The following is a 16,783-nucleotide window of genomic DNA, read 5'->3' as shown; positions in this document are numbered from 1 at the left end:
ATACGATCGCGACAGGTATCGAGAAGATTAATAATTAATTGGTCGTCGGTACCGTCATCGTGCCGCGGACGGTTTTCGCGTCTTTCGCATCGCGTCTCTTTTAATCGAGGAAAAAAGGGATATCTGCGATATAGTTAATCTCTCAAGTATAAAATATATTTTTCCTCTCTCTTAAGTTATATATTATTTTACAAAATTATATTATATATTGTATAAAATAACCCTCCATGGGTACACCTTGACGTGGTGGAGTGGCTTCAGTACCTGGACGGTATGCCTTAAGGTCCTAAGGGTCCTCGAGGTTTACTGCGAAGGGGAAACCAAGTACCCAGCGTCGTCGTTGCTGTCATCGTGCCGCGGATGGCTCGTCGTATCGTTGATGCTGTCATCGTGCCGCGGACGGCTTGACGCGTCGTCGGTACCGTCATCGTGTCGCGGACGGCTTTCGCGTCTTTCGCGTCGCGTGTCCCTACAGCATTGCCACGAGTCGCACAATGGCTCATACGTGGCACGCGCATTTGTGCGTTGAACGCACATTAGTGCGTCGTCGTTGCCGTCATCGTGCCGTACGAGCAACGATGCGTCGCGTTGTCGCGTTGTCGCGGTATCGCGTTTTCGCGTCGTCGCGTCTTCGCGTTGGACTTTTATCTCGTTTTCACGATTGTCACCGAGAATCATACTTTGTCGCCGACTAAATGGGATGTCTCTCAGCGTTGCAATTATTAATATATTAATACCTATTAATATAATTAATTTTATATCAATATCAGTTAATATTAATACTATATTAATATTATATATTATATAAATATTTATGTATTAATAAATTTAATATATTAATGTAGGCGCAACGTTAAAACGCCTCAGTATCGCGGCTGAGGTGAATGCCGGCCGCGTAGCAACGTATGTTCGTGCATAGTATAGATGCATGTTCGCGCGGTTAATCTTGAACTTCGGTTCGAGAATCGGCTGTTGAGGGCACGTTCTGCTCCGACGAACGGTTCGGCCCGAATCGGTTAGAGTTCGGTCGATTGTTTTGGAATGATCGTTAATGGGTCCCTTCTCTTGTACCGTCTAACAGCACATTGTAGAAATACTAAAATGTTTGGCATCTGAGGAGTCGGCTGTTCTAATTAGGTTCGATTTTCGCTCGCTAGAGAAGTTGATCTCCCGCTTTCGAAATGCTAGATTGTTAGCACGTAGAAGGTGGGTATCTTCATTCTCGACCCGTCTATCAGCCTTACGATAAACCCGGCTCAGTCTGTATGATAGAGACTTGGTGGTTCGTATGAAATCGTTCCTAACGATGTTCTAGTCGGCCCTCGATGGGAGCAGGCGCGGGTCAAGAGTCGAGCGAACCCCATTCGCGATTATTCCATCGATCGATTTCGTCTTCTTCCGCTTCCGCTTAACCTTTGCTCGAAGTAATCGGTGAATTCCCGACTTGTCGACTCGAAGTGTGATTCTCACGTGAAGCGGGATTCGATCGTACCGAAATTCGAAAGTGCGCGAGTGTCGTTCAAAGTATCGCGCGTACAAGTGCGGAAGTAATCTTTTAATAAAAATGCGAGAGTGCCGTTTAAGTATCGCGCGTGTGAATCAACCTGAGAGGAGGAGGAGGCCTAGGAGAGGCATCGGGCACCGATGGAACAACCCTATGGTAAGTAATTTGTTATTTGTATTTTAATTATTTATTAATTGCGTACAATTTTCGTACAATTTAATTTAAACAATTAATCGCGTAATTTGGCTTTTTATTTATATGATTTAGACAAGAGAGAATTAGAGAAAAAGATTTTTATATGAAAGCTATAATCTTGTAAAAGTTTTTATTTTTAGATTATAGTTTGTATATGGAATTATTAGTAGTAATGTTTCTTTTCCAAAATTTATAAAATTATTTTATTAATCTGCATATTATTGTATGCATCGAATATAAAATTCAATGCGTATAATAAATTTTTTTAAATATTAATTATTTTGAACGCTGCTACAATTTGGATCTTTTATTTGTATGTTACAGAGCAACCCTGATGTTCTGAGAGGAGGAGGAGGCCTAGGAGAGGCATCCTGCATCGGCGGAGCAACCCAAGGGTGAGCATTTATTATTTGTATATCGATTGTTAAAAATCGCGTACGCGCATTAATTCGGTCTCATTATTTAAATGATGAATTAAACAAAAGAAAATTAGAAAGTAAGACTTTTATATAAATCCTATAAAAGTTTCTATGTGAAAAAAGTCTCTTTATAATTTATAAAATTGTTCTATATTCATATAGAGATTCTTAGTATTGTTCGCATCGGATATAAAATATTCCGCGCAAAATATTAATTTTATTTTGAACGCTGTTATAATTTGGTCTTTATATTCGTATGTTACAGACAACAAGCCCAACAATTCCGCTGTTGCGCATCAGTGCCGGTGAGTGATGAATATTATTTTATTTTGAGTTAACGGATCTGTAGATATAGTAGATTGTAGATTGTAAATATATCCGTTGCCTCAAAATGGATGGGCTAGAATAGATTAAATCAAATAACTTTTAACAGATTTTTAAATATATATTGAAACATATTATAGATCTAATTTAAAGTATAAATTAAAGCAAAAATTCGAAAAGAATGTAAAATATTTTTTCAATTGATAAAATTTTATTTAATATATTTAATGAAGAAAGCGCTAGTAATCTTATTAATTATATGAAATAGTTGTAATTTATTCTTATGTTACGCCGATTTTATACTTTGTACAGCCCATTCATCAATATTATTATATTAATTAAAGCTTTGCTTTAGTTGATGTAAAGCCAAATTATCAATCTATTAATTTATATAAAATATAAATGTTTTATTAATTTTATTTTAATATAAATTATATATTATTATAAATAATATTATATCATGAGAATCTCAATCAATTAATTTTAATTGATAACTTGGCATTATATTAATTAAAGTAGAGTTATATTAAAATGATGCATGACAAACGGCCGTAATATCTCACGACTGTAAACGAGCGCAAAATTACGCTCATGCACCGGTGATAATGATTAGCCGGCAACGAAAGGAATTTCTTCCTTCATTGACCTCCGATAGAGGTGCATATTAAATTTCTGGCTAGATATGGCCAGAATCAACGAAAAGTAGGTCCAACTGGCCCAACGGAAGCAACATACGGTGCATTTTATCAGGACACGCGAGCAGGGTGCGCGAGTAGGATACCCGAGTAGGATACACGATTAGGACACGCGAGTAGGGCACGTGAGCAGGGCACGCGGTTAGGACACGCTCCCCAAAATTTAGATGATCCCAGATTCTCGTTGGCTTAGCCAGCAAAAATGGAGTTGTGTTAAGACTATTAGAACTATCTTAATTTTAAATAGGTGGTAGTCATTAAATTCTTTAAGATTCTTAAGAAATTAAATGCTATTAGGAATTAAAAGTATACTAACAATAAGACTATTAAAATATTGGAGAGATGAACAAATAAAATCATGAAAAAAATTACAGGTAAAAATTAAAAATTAAAAATTAAATTTAATTATGAAAAGTGTAAAAATGTACCGTAAATGTATAAAATATATTTAAGTTTTATTTTGTTATATGTATAACATATATATTAGTTTTAGTATTTAATATTTTATGTAACATTTTATTTTTTAAATTGTATTAACATTTTATTCTCTGTCAATTAAAAATTGTATTTTCTTATATAATTTTAATTTCAATGTTATATAATATAATTTCAATATTATATAATTCAAATGTGAATGTTATTAGTAACTAATAATTTGTAATATTCAAAAAAAAGTAATTCAAATTAAATAATTTTTAGCATTTTTATTTCCGATTTATTTGAATCTTTATCAAATATATATCGTAATAATCAAATAATAAAGGTTTTAAAATTTCTTATATTGAGGGTATTAAATGCTGGTAGCATCAGTTATTAAATTATATCTATAAATTGTAATAACATCTATAAATTGTAATTATAATGTTATATATTTTTTATAATAATTTATTGTAATCTATTGTAAAAAAACATTTATTGTAAATTATGCGAAATTGAAAGAATACGTACAATAACACAAAATTCGTTGAATTAATATATTCGATAAATATTAGATTTTAACGTTTATATATATATATATATTGTAAAATTATTCAAAAATTTAGTATAATTTACTTTTCTCATATCAAAAGATTATCAATAAAATCCAGAAACCTTTATTTAAAAATTTTGTAATTGCAAATATCGCTAAAATTCCCTCTCTCTTCTACATAATTATTAAATCAAGTAATCAAGATTCGACGTTAAGCTAACGATTAAATATTAACTTCTTACTCGCAAAATTTGTTGATCGTACTTTTGATATTGCAAAAATACAAATATATTTGAAGTATTGAAAAGCTTTTAAGATTAAATATTATTGATCATGCGCGGAGATTAAAAAATCTCCGTAACAAAATAATTTATTTCGATTATCGTTTTTGATTAGACGCTTTTTACGAATTTCGCGTCGCTTTAAATATTCATTGAACGATTTTATAAATAATATTGCAAAAAACATTGCGTTCTTTCTATGTTTTTGAACGAGATCGCTACCTTGACGAAGAGGTCTTATCGCTGTTTCTTATGTCAGGTAAACGCTAGCGTATGCGCGGTTTGTATTGGCGGAGAATCGAAACGATCTTTAACGTGGAGAGTTATATCTCGTCGGTTTTTGTGGGACTTATCCGCGACGCTTAGTTCGGTGCCTCGTTAAAAATTGAAAGTTTCCGTTTCAGAGTTGAAATTAAATCTAGGTTTTCTTGGCGGTTTCTGGAAGCGATGCTTTTGGCAGTGATTTAACGACGATTGCCAGAGAGACACTTTGAAATCGAATCACGAGAAAAATTCATTAAATAATATATTTTGAGAGAAGACATACTTGCTTCTTTTTCATATTCATTCATATTAATATCAATATTATTTTTTAATGATGAAAATACTTCATAATATTATAGATTGAATATGGATATAACGGATAAATTTCATTTTTTTTTAAATACATAAATTTAAATTACAATCAGTTTATGCAGACTTTTTTGATAAAAAATTGTGGTTACAAACGAATATATTTTATTAATTAATTTTCAATTAATTTAATTTTTGGTCTCTTTTAAGAAAAATATTTGTGCGGAAAATTTTGATACATTTTTATGATCCTGAAATAAAGCTAACTGTGTATAAAATATATATAAAAATATTATATATAAATATAGATCTCTCTCTCTCGTATATAAATCAAACAAATAAAGCCATTTAATAAAAGCGTTCATGAAATTTGTCCGTTTTTTCTTTCGATACCAATCTTTTGATATTGATCACAAGATTGTAGAGAATGTTGGCCCATTTATAATACAAACATCTTACGGAGAGTACCAAGACATTTCTATTACTATATATTGTGGCGCGCCAGAACAATAATATCGTTATACCAGCTGGCTTTCGTGTTAAAACCAGAACGGGAGAGAAAAAGGTTGTCTCCCTTTTCTTTCTTATAACTCGGCTCGTGGTAAAGCCGACAATTCTTATAAACCATAGCTAAGTAATCCTATTTTATCGAACTAATAAAGCAGCCTACGTAGAGAAGATCTCGAGTGCATATAATGTAGCCGTAAGAAACCGCTCACGGCAGGAGTGGTTGTCTGGATGATGGGGGCGCGTACTACTTTCTTCTCGTTCGCTTCTATGTCGCGCATATAATAGCACCGCCAATCCTCCCTTACAGAGCTACTCGTGCGAATACTCCTTCCTTCAATGCCGTTGCGCTCGATCCTCTTATATATATACGCGTATATCATTCATATTTATCTTAGAAGCGCTTCTCACATTGTTAGGAATACCGCTCGTATCGCAATTAGAGGTAAAGCCAGCTTACATCTGCAGACGATTAGCGATACGGAGCTTGCTCGTTAAAAGTTTGCATATGTAAGCTGGCTTTGCTTCTAATTGCGATACAAACGATATTATAACAATTGAGAAACACGTCTGAGATAAATATCAATGTACGCGTATATATAAGAGGATCAAGGGAAGAAGTATTCGCGTGAGTAGCGTCGTAAGAGAGAATCGGCGATATTCTTTGAAATTCTTTGATATTCTGCTACTTTGAAATATTGCGTTATAACTATGCCGAAAGATCCGGAATATAAAATAATACGGTGTGACAGGATTAAAGTAATTTAAAAGTAATTCAAAATTCGCTCAATATACGAAAAAGAGGGAGAGATATATTGTATATTCTTGATGAAAATAAAGAAATGAGAAACTGGTTGCGGTGAAGGATTCTAGAATTATTCTCAGTCCGGTATATCTCGGATAGTGAAAAAAAGAATTTTTTGATCGATTGTTCCGCACGAGACACAGGTATATACTTATGTACAATATCTGATATTCGAACGACGACTGCTTCACAATAGAATTACAAAGAAAGCGGGGACTTCGATCTCTTTCTGTCAGAAAGTAGACATTCTAAAGGAAAAGAAATTTCTCCAGACGGAAGTTACCGACAAACGAATAGATACTCCGTTATCAGTTTGAGGATGACTTGCTTTCAGCTTTCATCAATTTTTCGTTTTAGCGAAGTCAATAAATATAGAGACTCGAGACATTGAAGAGACACATAGTACAGATTTTCCATTATGTATCTCAATATTACTTCAACAGTTTATTCGTTAATAGAAAGAAAGAGCGCAAGAAATTAATAAAAAGATATATACACATATAATTGTGAACATAAATATAATTTCAAGTTATAAAATAATAAAATAAAATTATTCATAAAAAAAGTCAATTCCTAAGTTTAGATACGTTTAGTTTTGCAAAAAATTAATTTTTAAAAAAATTCTTCGCGTGAACTGATAAATGTAAAGATATAAAATGTTTATTTTTTACTTTAGATAATTTATCGAGGTTGAATCATATGACCACTATGCAAATACATACAATTATTTCGATCGTTATTATTGTTTTTCTGTTTTAATATATTTTGCAATTTTCTTATTTTAATTTTATTATTAAAAATATATATATCTTTTATTATTTTGTTATTAAAAAATATACATCTTTTAACAAAAAAAAATATTCATTTTTATTTGTTTAAATAAAAATTACATGTGCGATGTTAAAATATATTCTATTTTTTGATTTCTATAATTTCCTGAGTTAATAATGCAAACAATCATATAATAATATTATGGTAAGAATTAGTCGATTAAACCGGGATAAAAGCGTTAATTAAACTAAAAATAAAGCGCTGACACTTAAAATATGAATAAAAATATGTGACGCATTTCTCTCTTTCTCTCTCTCTCTCTCTTTCTCAATAAATGACAAAGAATAAGTATTGGACGATATGGAATTACTATATATGTTACACTCGCGCGAAATCTCCATGGAGATAAACGTTTGTCGCGGACGACAACGCGAGAAGAGACGTTTCGCGGCGGAATATCGATGACAACGAGAAGAGATAGCATTTTCCGATCAATCTGCCCTTTCCTTCGTCACCATTCCGTCCGTCAATTCAACCCGTTTGAACGCAGAGACGATTGAATCTTGAAAGATTTCTCTTATCAACCGGAACAAGAGCACAGAAACGTTATCTCGCTTATGCGTCAACATGCGCGAACTGCCTTGTGTTTTCCGGAAATTTACGAGCGTAAAATGTAATATGAAATGGCCGATCTCCTTTATTCGCGTTTTGTCAACGATCATCGTGTCCGACAAAGGGGAGAGAAGCCATTTCATATTCATATATATTTCTCCCCTTTATACCAGGACAATAAAAGCGGACACTTTCGCTTCTCTGACCCATTTTTCCCGGTTCGAACGAAAAAGGTACGCGGTCGTGATGTCTGACTTCTCGACACCTCGGGCGGAAAGAAGCCAACGTAATCGATATACGGATGCCGCGTTTTATGTCTCTAAGCGGATTGCATTGGGATTTTCAGTATTCACGGAGAAATATCTCTTTTCTGCTATAGTGAGACGCTATGATTTTAAAGTCGACGCGGATCCCGATTCAAATTATAGAACATACCATATAATTCTTTATTGCAAATATAATAGATATGTTTTCATACGTTTATTACAATATTTTATTTTCTCAGAAAAAGTTTCAAAAATTTGCAGTATTTTTAAATTTTGTATTTATCGTTTCGAGAATTCAATTAGGTCTAGAATGATAAGACTACACGAGAAAACGGAAATGCTGCGCAACTTGAGGCAGATATTGTTCTGTAACTTCAATGTTTATCGTCGTCGCAATGAACGCGACGCAACTTTGTCTCCAGTCGTACTTGTCGACTGACAAAAGGTTGAAAATTTAAAATTTTGTCTACTCGGCACGACCAATCTTTCCGCATTACTCGTAGAAATGTGCAGCCAGGGAGAAGAACTCTCTCCGAGATGAACGTGCTCTTTAAATTTCTCGCGAATGTTCATTTTCGAGACGTAATAACACAAGGCAATACATTTCTATCTCTGGAGAGAGAAAGAGAGACAGAGGTTTTTCTCTCTGTGACTCTTTGTAAATAAGCGTACATTTCAACGAGATGCCGTCGATATATTTTTCTTTTTATTTCTTCCGTCAAGTATGTAATCGTCGTCGTAATTCTCCGCGATCGGATCAGGATTACAGATTTAAACTGCAAAAAAAGCAACAGAATATCCGCTATACGTATACATATATGTATATAGTATCCCCATAATCGGATTACTGTTACAGTCGGCTTTCGGTCATTGAAAGAAAACGGTCTACCTACTTCTACTGGCATTGGCTATACTCTGAAAGGAATAGAAATCAAGTTCTTAGCGTTATTAAATTTTAAATTACAAATCCTCCTTTACGCGCCTCTGCGCGATCTCGCATGCCATCCACTCTTATTTAATTAAACGAAGTGTAAGGCCAATTTTGTGAATGCTGACAATATTTCGCGATGCTTTTCAGATTATAGGGAAGAGCTGATTTTTTTAATAATCATAATAAAATTTAATAAGAGTGTCTTTATGACAGATGTTTTTATATAAAAACATAAAATGATGAAAAGTATAAAAATGATGCTAAAACGTTGCTTATATTAAAAAAACCTGTAGCAAAATCTATGTTTTATCTGTCAATTATTAAATTCCGAACAGAAGCATTTAGCTTTCGATGCCACATGAAGAAATTTCCGTTAATCAAAGGGAACCGATATCGCGAAATACGGTAAAGAAAGAACATTTCGTTTCTATAATCAGATCGCGATACAATCGCAAACATGACAAGTAAAACGAGTAAATATCTCCGCAATATGGCATCTTGATAAGAATAAAAGCCGAGTTATATTTACCTCGCTTCGATAATCAATGTGCACGCTCGTTCGGAACACGAACGACATGTAATTTCTCCTCCGCATTCGGAGAGAGAAAGCTCGCAATAACCCTTACGCATGTTGCATCGTAGCCTTCAATTTGCACCGCAAAAGGAATACAATGCGTTGCAACGAGATCGCTGTTCCTCATAAAAAAAAGGAAAAAAAAACTATCGTGTCGTGCATGACACGATAGTTTTTTTCTTCCTTTTTAAACACGAGCGAAGAATAAAACGAGCAATGAGCTATAAACGCCGGATAAAGGGACGCGGACGACGAGGGATGAAAGAAATACACGTGTTCGCCTACGGATCACATGTTGAGAGGACACATAGCGGAATATAAGTGTCGCACGTTAAGCGGAGATATTAATTCCGCGAGTTTCTCGCCTTTTTCTCGTCGCATGCCGCGACAGGTCCGATATCTTTGCCTCGAGGGATTTCAAGTTCCATTTTATAATTATTACGAAAGTTGTTCAAAATTATTTTGCCAAACACACACATAGTCATGCTTTCTGCACGGTCGCGTGCAGATATACGCAACGTTTTATGTAAAATCGCACATTTTTTAAGCGGTTTCGTAACGTGCGAACTTTCTCTCTCTCTCTCTCTCTCTCGTAATTATTTTCAAATTATATAGCGGACTTTACGATATTGCATTTCGTATTCGGAATGATATATCTTGGCAATATACTGGGACGGATCTTAATCCTTAGCTGCTGCTTACAAATGTAGTATCTGGATAAAAAAAATCTTCATAAAGAAGCTTCTTATAAACATACAATGAATAAAAAAATTCCACATAATTAAAATGTATGTGTTATTAATGTATTATTATGTATTATTAATGTTTATTGCGATTGTGGTGCCCTAAAAGAGCATTCGTGAAAAGAGCTTTTAGAGCTTTATTGATTGAAAGTAAAAACGTAATATTTAATAGCAGAAATTAAAAAATCGTCATACAATGACACAAGCATCGGAAAAGTATCTACAGCGTGGCCCATCGCAAACGAAACAGACGTATTTTTTGGCAAAATTTTTAGGGTGAAATTAATCCCCTTTCTGGGATTGAAGTTAGATGAACGAAAATAGCCGATTAACATGTCCCCCTTACAAATAAAATTGATCTGTCCGAGTGTTTTTCGAACAAATGAGGTTAAATGCTAAAGACACGCCTGTTTCGTTTTCGGTTGGCCATGCTGTATAAATATACAAAATATACAATATATATACAAAAACTATACTAAATTATATATAATTAATATTTAATTTAGATGTGTAAATTAATATTATTTATGATTGTTAATGAGAAAAAAGTGGTATAGTTAAGTTAATAATATCAAGTGATAATCTCACACACATTTGCGTATTTATTAAATATTTTTCTTCCTCGCTTTGACAATTTTAATAGAATTCCCATATTTAATTCATCGCCCATCAATTTATTATCCTGATTTAATTCTCATGTATTGCATTAAATAACAAGTAATAACAAATACCCAAACGCGTGTCTAACGATGCGTAACAAAAGATAATTGTCAAAGCATGAATGTTAGCGGAATCGATTTTATAATGGTACCTGCATCTACCTGCAGGTATCAAAATCGTTCGATGTGTCGCGCGTACGATGTTTATCGAAGAAACACGTAACGTGCTTACTTAATGTAGGACGTTTGTACAGGCTTGTAAAGAAGTCGAGAAGAGAAATCTGGTTCTTCGATCCTGACATTTGCCGCAGAGTAAATTGCCGCGGGTCTTTCGACGTAGTAAATAATACCAAGCGAATAACACTCGAGCAAATAATGCCAACAAGTTACCGCGTGTAGTTTACGAGGTAATAATTAAGGAGAGTTATTACTGGTCATGGTTAGATAAATTCGCGCTCGTTGATATTTGTACGCGACTCATTTTCGGTTTATTGTTTCCGGCGAACGGAACATGATATATTCCCGCAACCGAAGAGAAAAAGTTCCGTAACATTTTTTATCGTCAAAGATTCGTAGACTCTTTGCACGTGCAACGCTAAATACGCCGCGGGTATTTGCACACAAAAGCGGTATACATTAAATTTATTAAAGTTGGAAATTGCGCGAATATATTAAGTCCGCACTCAAAAACTCTTTATATCTTCTTTTAATCGAAATTTTCATTCTATTTTCAATCTCAATTTCTCATGTTTATGAATTCTAGAGAATTTTGATAGATTTAATTCATAGAAATATTAAACCCTTACTTTGTATCTCAAATATAAGCAGGAAATGAACATTCTATTTAGAGGTTTTAAAAAAGAGAGAAGGTTTTCGGTAAGACTATAGATTAAATAATTAAAAAAAAAAACAATTTTAAGTATCAGAATAGACTTTAGGTTGAAACTTTGAATTGAAAGTAAAAGAGAAAAATCTTAATTCAAGTCTGGATTACAATTTAACAAAAAAATCATGCGTACCTAGCAAAGAAATAATCATTTTCTACAATTTTTTTGACGTTGCCAAATATGCTTTTGGTTTTCAAATTGTTCCATCTACTATTTTCGAAAATTTCTGATTAAAGTGATCTCGTTAAACATATCTATGATATGTGATATATTGGAGAAGTTTGTTTGCAATCAAAGTTAACTACGTTGTTAGAAATTTCAGCCCTTAAAAGGAGTTAATTATTTTTCGATTATAAGGTTAATATTTATGATTAAATATGCGGCAAAAGTTGCAAATTACATAATTGAGAATCTACTAAATGCAATTTCAATTGCATCAAAGTTACAATATGATTGAGCAATTTAGAAACCGGAATAATAATTTATCGTAGGAAAATTGTGATAAATAATATTCTCTTTTTTGTACTAAAAAAATGATTATTTTTTTTTGTTGAACTACATTATGAAGGATACTCGGCCTATTTACAAAAGCCAAAAAAATGCTTCTTTCGACGCCTTAAGCGGAATATAAATTGGCGGGGAAAATGAAAAGCGAGAGGCGCGGCATGGACAGGAAAGATGGAGAGGAGAAAAAAAGAGGGAGAAAAATGGCAAGAGTATGAGAGCAGGCTTCGGCTTTGCGCTGTAGACGCGACAGACCATTTCCCTCTCACCTCAGCTTAATGGTGCGGTTTATTTGAATTTTATGCGCGGCGTCACGCATCGGCGGCAAAAGTGTAAGCGTCGAAAATATATAAGCAAGGCATAACATAAGAATGAATGCATTACCTCTTGATACGAACGCCGCGCCGTATATTTTGATACGATGCATTCGCGCACCGTCTTCTTCTCTTTTCGCGTTGGAATGAACGAAACCTGCCGGATGCTGGCTAACATATCGCTTATAGTACATACAGCCAGGTTATCTGGCAGATGCCAGAGGTACGCGGTAGCTATCGGAAGGACACGATAAGCGGGATAATTAACGCCCATGCTTGATAATGGAATAACAGTACGCTCTCCTCCACCCCCCCCCCTCTGCTTTTACGGTAAATAACGCGAATGGCATCGGCGCGACGCGAACCGGACCCGTAATTGTAATTTGCATTGTTTAAAAGCAGATAAATAGCGGCCGTTACTATCGATCGGCATTATTTCATATTCGCATAGAGTGCCGAAAGTATCTCGCATACGTTTACGACCTTCTATACGTATGTTCACATGGGCGACGTTTGCGAATGCGGGTTCCATTATGTTCGAAATTACCGTCCGCTAAGTGTCGACGAGAAACGCATTGCAAAGCAGTTTTTGATTTTTGTCAGTTAAATATTGAGATTTCAGGAATAATCACTATTTAAAGTACGATTATATAATATTATATAAGCATGTCAATAAATTCATCGTAATAATAATAGATCAAAATATATATAGAGCAAAAATTAATTAATTTCAAGGAAACGTAAATTTTAGCGATCCCGCAAAACAACAAGCTATACGATATGCGTAACAAGTAACAAGAATGGATATCGAGTTAGGTATAGCATATGCGGCTGACAATTAACAGCAATCGATAATACGATATGCCATGTTAATTAGTGCATTTAGAACGTTGTTGAGAAAATTAGATTTACTTTTTCAGATCAAACGATAGGGTAATGCAGGGACATCTCGACGTGATAACATAAAAATGATAATTTTGGGTAAATCGGTTAATATATCTTGATATTTTTCACAAATTAAAACAAATATTTTAATTTTCATTTTATATGCAAAGATGTAAAAATTCATAAAACAAAAATATTTAAATTTACTTGATGTTCTCTCTCATTAACTTTTTTAATACATTAAAGAGAATATAGAGGGAAACCTGAAGAAAATTTGAACATTTTGTTTAAAATGCTGAAATATATAATAATTTTTTGGAAATATATCTCTAAAAATAAAAATACTATTATATGAATAAATAAAAAAGCAATTACCTAAAGACAATCAACGCGCGTAAAACCTAGTTCTTCTTATATTTTTCGCTACATTTTTTTAAAGAAATATCTTTAATATACTCTACAATATTACATCCAATCTTATCCATCAGCCTCATCATAATAAAAACATTTCATATTAATATTCAACAATGTTACTAAATTATAAAAGCATCGAAATATTCCGCGTGTCGAGATGTCTGAATTATTTCGTGTGATTTAAATTTAAAATTGCTTTTTTCTCAATATTAGAACACGCGTTTACCTGATTAGATTCACTTTCGCACCTCCGTCATTTTTTTTTTCATAGATTATACATTACAATTTATTTGAAGTTTGCGCCGGTATATTAGCAAATAACAATTGCACGTGCTCGATATTTTTATTACGTGCAAAGTACAATACATCCGTGAACGTTAAATGCTGTTTGAGTAATCTGTACGAGCAATCATAGTTTTGCACGTAGATTGATACGGTGTGAATATCGATAGCGTTGCGGGTTGATGCAGATATCACTGCAGGTACCGCGGATGCAAATATAAGCATATCTCGGGCCATCTATCTCTCGTTCCGCAACCGTTAATCGGTTCTAAAGTTTACAAAAGCGCGATAAAGTGCATTGTAATGTCGAAACTATAGTATTCGTGATAGCGCTCAGCCTTCGCATTTCTATCGGTAATCGAGTGCAACGCGCGTCGTCGTGAAATATCTTAAATGGCCAACCGGCCATCGAGCAACGGGGTCAGTATTAGCTTTGAGATTTTACGAGAACAATATTCATTGTGCCGCGGGACAATACGGTATTATAAAGTCGCGCGCGAAGTCTAAATGAGCATAGCGTTCTAGGGAAGGCTGGATCATCGTTGCAAATCGCAAATGAAGGCGACTTCATTCGCGCTATGGTAATCCCAACTGGCATTCGACGTATTAAGAGCAAGTATTTATAAAATATAACGTGTGCCGCGACGGACTCTCAGGAAAATTTCTCGTCGACGGGGTCAATATCGTTTACGTCATGATGATAAAATATATAGAATGCGTCCGGAAAATGGAAGTAATTCGTAAATAAATCGAAAATGTGGAATAACATACGAACATTCCATCTTCGAAAAATAGATTTAAAAAATTTCAAAATAAATAACATGTTTACACTCTTTTAAGCTCGAATGATCTCTGACGATCAAACATCATCTTATTCATTTCGATGGTGACTATTAACACGTAAATAAAAAAATATATTTTATTTAACAAAAGAATTTCGAATAATTTGATTGATTGAAAAATTTGTCAAGTGTAAAGTATCAAGATTGTATTTATTTTTTAAATAGAATGTATTATATATCTGTTTATGTATATTTGTTTTAATAGCCGCGATTGACGCGAATCCGATGATTACATACGATTATTAGAGATGTAAAAAAATTATTTAGTTATTAAGTTATAGTTATTAATTTTTAAATTCTTAAATTCTATTCCCGGAAATAATGCCTCTCGTACAAAAAAAATTTCATTCTATATCTTTTACTTATCTTTTCGTAAAATTATCTTCATCTCGATTGTATTATAAATTTTGGAAGATATATATAATCTAAAATAATATTAAATTTAAATGTAATTGATGATATTTTTTCATGTTTTAAAGGTATTCCTTTAGAATCTTGAATACGCTGCTTTGTATTAGGTTGGGAGGAAATTCTATTCGATCTAATTTATAGATGCTCAAACATACCTCAAGTGAGTGAATAAGAGAGAGAGAGAGAGAGAAACCTTAGATGAAACCGCGTTTAATGAAGGTCAATGACCGAACATCGCGAGGTGTCGATAGCATCGTTGACGAGCTCTGTCGTCGAATTTCGAGGATACGGTTTAAGATCTCTCGGGAGCGAAATTCCGAACTACACAAAGGATATCTTCCATCCGCAGGATATATCCATCCTCAATGGGCTTTCCCGCCGACCGGTCCTTCCTTATCGCAGACAATTGATAATAGGCCCGTTCTCTCGCTACCGTTCGAACAACCTTCGAGAATCCTCGAACGCGAAGATGAACGAAATCCTCAAAATTTATCGTCCCTTCTAACTGTTCGAACCATTCCGGTGTACGAGCATTAGGCGGTACGGCAAAGTGCCCGAAAGTGTCTTGGAATCTAACGAACTTTCGCAATTTTCCATCGACGATGCTTTCTAAGTCGTCGTAGCTTTCACTACAAACCAATGTAATTCCATTTCGAGAAAGGAAACTTGACGCTTAATAATATTGATGCATATATGGATAAAATTATAAAATTTTTAAATTACTTTGGCAATATATTTTTTTAATCACCGTCTATCATATCCTCTTTTTTTAATGAACCTGCTTATAAAATTTCGTGATATTATACTTGGAATAACCATATGCTATAAGTTTATAACAAGTTGTGATCAATCGAATAATAATCACATTCATTCGCCAGTTAAAATATAATGTATTGTCTGATTTTTCAAGTTTAATATACTTTTCAAGTTCTCGCTAGAGAGGCTATTTTTTTCTCAAGATTTCATTCAATGAGTCTACGAAATTTTCCTTGAGAATGATTTAGGCATCTCTACCTGACATTTCAGCTAGAAGATTTGAAAGTTTCAATGTTTTGCATGTTTCATTGTTTTTCATTAAATACCATTTCATCTTCGTTACAAGATTTTTTTTCTGACAGATACAGCATGACTTTATATCCTCAATTCTAAAATATTTTATAAATCCAACTTTACAATTTACGATCGTGCATTTTCTGCGGGTGGAGCCGTATGTTTTTTTGCAATCCGGTAATGTTACCTTCGAGAGTAGTTTAAGACTTTTACCCTAACGTTTCGAGACTGAGTTCGATTTCCGAACTTTGAAGTATCCTTCCCCGTCCCCTCCACGCCGAACAAACGCCGCGATACTCTCATTCCGGTATAAATGATTCCCGTTTCCCCTTTTATATGCGAAATAAACTGGCTACTAAATTTAA

General features: G+C 33.9%; 2 protein-coding genes across 3 annotated transcripts in view; one reads left to right on the top strand and one right to left on the bottom strand.

Moving 5' to 3' along the window:
* Positions 1 to 16,783, bottom strand: part of Sol1 — a 279,883-nt gene that overhangs the window by 161,579 nt on the left and 101,521 nt on the right. The window lies entirely within an intron of this gene.
* The window catches only part of M (miniature), a 148,829-nt gene continuing 134,087 nt past the window's right edge, over positions 2,042 to 16,783 (top strand). The window contains exons 1-2 of the mRNA XM_070312777.1: positions 2,042 to 2,094; positions 2,384 to 2,423. The gene's annotated coding sequence lies outside the window, so the exon portion shown is untranslated. The remainder of the gene's footprint in view (positions 2,095 to 2,383; positions 2,424 to 16,783) is intronic.

Source organism: Polyergus mexicanus, unplaced genomic scaffold (assembly GCF_030449975.1).
Source record: "Polyergus mexicanus isolate NDT 795.1 unplaced genomic scaffold, iyPolMexi1.0 SCAF_23, whole genome shotgun sequence".
NCBI classification, from domain to species: domain Eukaryota; kingdom Metazoa; phylum Arthropoda; class Insecta; order Hymenoptera; family Formicidae; genus Polyergus; species Polyergus mexicanus.
This window is presented reverse-complemented; position numbering and strand designations above follow the sequence as displayed.